At 33.2% G+C, this 2,732-nt stretch overlaps 1 pseudogene; it reads right to left on the bottom strand.

The window, feature by feature from the left end:
* Positions 1 to 1,148: 1,148 nt before the first annotated feature.
* LOC126006502 (protein farnesyltransferase/geranylgeranyltransferase type-1 subunit alpha-like) lies at positions 1,149 to 2,135 on the bottom strand (annotated as a pseudogene).
* Between the last annotated feature and the right edge of the window lie 597 nt (positions 2,136 to 2,732).

The following is a 2,732-nucleotide window of genomic DNA, read 5'->3' as shown; positions in this document are numbered from 1 at the left end:
GAGTCTGGCCAAAACAGAAAAACTGAGATATGAAATATAATTACACTGAAAAACTCACTGTATAGGCCTAAAACATATCATAGTGTTTTTTTCAAGAATCCTACCTTTAAGTTTTACTTCTTCACATGGCTCTTTGTATTCTAAATTAGAGTATACATATAGAAACTAAAAAAAAAAAAAGATAAAAAGATTAGGGTTCAGAGAGATAGTTAAGAAGGTAGAGATATGGCTTTGCACATGGCTAATGTGGGTATAATTTATAATTTCCAGAGTTCATATGATCCCCTGAGCCCACTATTAGTGAATTCTGAGCAGAGCAAGGATTATCCACTGAGTATAGCCAAGTGTGGCCCAACAGTCCATAAATAAATAATTAAAAAAACAAACAAAAAAAAAGTTTTACACATATTCATAGAATATTAAAGATATATTTTATAAGAAAAATTTTTAGAAACTCGTACAATAAATGTTTAACATTATAATCTCAATTTTGCCCTTTCCTAACTGTTCTAATCTATACCATATTCTACTAATCATGAAGACAGAGTTCTGAGTAAAAGAATAAGGACTGAGTACATTGAGCTCAGAAAAGATTTTCTATTGAACTAACATTTTGTCTTTGAATTTAATTGTTGAATTTTCTTTTTTTTTTCTTTTTTCTAGGACACATCTTTAATTTTATTACAAAACAAGTCTTTTGGCATTAGTTGGGTACAGTGATAGCAAAATATTATAAGTGTGTCATAGCAGCTCTAATATAACAAATGCATTCCTAACTTATTTAAGCCAAAATCAAGTTACCCACATCTATACACGCTACTTAATCATGATTGCTGCAAGTCCTGAGGGAGAAGTTGACACTAAAGGATTAGAATAAGTGTTGAAAATATATGGGACTTTCTGATTTTCTCCCTCCCATCCCCCTAGTCCCCTGAAATAGTCTGTTTTAAAAGAATCAAATTACTTAGAACTAGTCTGAAGAGCAGCAGAACCTACGGAACATCACACTTAGTTCTTGTTAAAAAGCAATGACTTTTGTAATGCATGCTTTATACCACAAGGAAATAACCACCCTAATTTTAAACTCTTGCACTAGAGTCTTTTAAAAAAAAAAGTAAAAGCATTTCATCAAATTCTTCTGAATGGTGTTATTGCTCCACATTTGTTGAAGGCCTGCTTTCTGTGCTGTGTTTGCTTGGAAGGGATCTTCCAATATATCTCCAATATTCCTTTCTTATACTGTCCTTTTCTATTGCTAGAATTTCACATAGCTTGAATGCTTTATTAAGAATGTCCTCCTTGTTGTCACACTGATTTTCTATCATGTCTTCATATATAACCACAGGATAAGTAGGAGGGAACTGCGATTTGGTTGTAAATCAAGTAATTGACTTAATAAATTGGGATATTTGGAAGACCAATATCTTGCAAAACGCCTTTCAAATAGTTCCATACATTTTCATAATGTGGTACTAGGTTGATCATTTCCAAATTACTGCACTTCTTTTTCCAAAATAGCAGGATCACTATAGCCAGTAGTGTTAGAGATTATGAAGTATCTTTGGTTCCAAACTCAATTATTCTCATAATCTCTTTGAGAAGTTTGTCTACATATTGCAGCTCATTATTCCAAAGTGTAAATTCCTGAATAACCCATTTTCGATGTTGCCAGGTATCGTAATACTTCACATCCTGATTTAGAATACCAGCAATAAATTCCAGCTCCTGAGATGGAACTTTTAGCCATTACACTAATACACGCCTATGATGCCAAACTTGGTAGTTTTGGGGTTATTCCTCAGTTATTGCAGTAATGTAATTCATTTCCTCATGAAGATCCTTTAGAAGTGACTTTAAAAGAATTCTCCTAAAATGCCACACTGTGTAATTGGCTGCATTTAACTCAATATCATCGGTGGTTATTTTAAAAGCTCGTTCACTTCTTTCATCACGCTGCAGAACAGCTTGGAAATAATCATAAACACCTTCACATTTTTCACTATAAATGATTTGGACCACTAATTTGGGACCATCATTCTGCGGCACAGGATCTATATCAGCCCATTCTTTCTGTATCTGTACAGAACATAGGTGGGAGAGTCCAGACTCAGAAACCCATTGTCCATAGGAGACAAAATACTAACTTGGTTCGCTGCCCTGCATAGCCTCTCTGGCCTCCTCGGTGGCAGTCATCATGCCATGTCCTAATTGTTGGGCTTCCAATTAGAAGCAGAGAAATTGTTTTATAATCTGAGTATAAACTTTGCATTGCAAAAGGTGGGGTTTGATTCCCCACAGACTATGGTTTCCAAACACCATTAGGATTGACCAGTGAGTACAGAACTGGAAGTATCCCTTAAGTAATTATAAAGGATGGCAGTATTACTGAAAGTTGTCAGTGGTGAGAAATGTTTCATGACTATTTTAACAAAACAAAATAAAATATAAGAAATAATTAAAAGCTATTTAAAATAGTAAAGTGAGATAATAACATAAGTACTTAACAGATCATTTATATACAGTAGTGTGGAGGAGAATAAAAGAAATGATTGACCAAATAGATTAGTTACTTTTAAAGTTCAAAATAATAAGTAATAACAGTCATATAAAATTATCATGTCCATGAAAGCAGGTATAAGTAGTGTTTACAATATGTTTTGAGATAAAATTGTTCAGATTTGGAAAGGGTATAAATATGGTAACAAAAATGGAATGATTTAATTCCATCTCAT

This window comes from Suncus etruscus, chromosome 4, assembly GCF_024139225.1.
Source record: "Suncus etruscus isolate mSunEtr1 chromosome 4, mSunEtr1.pri.cur, whole genome shotgun sequence".
NCBI classification, from domain to species: domain Eukaryota; kingdom Metazoa; phylum Chordata; class Mammalia; order Eulipotyphla; family Soricidae; genus Suncus; species Suncus etruscus.
Note: the sequence above shows the minus strand (reverse complement) of the source record. Positions and strands in the feature narration are given on the sequence as shown.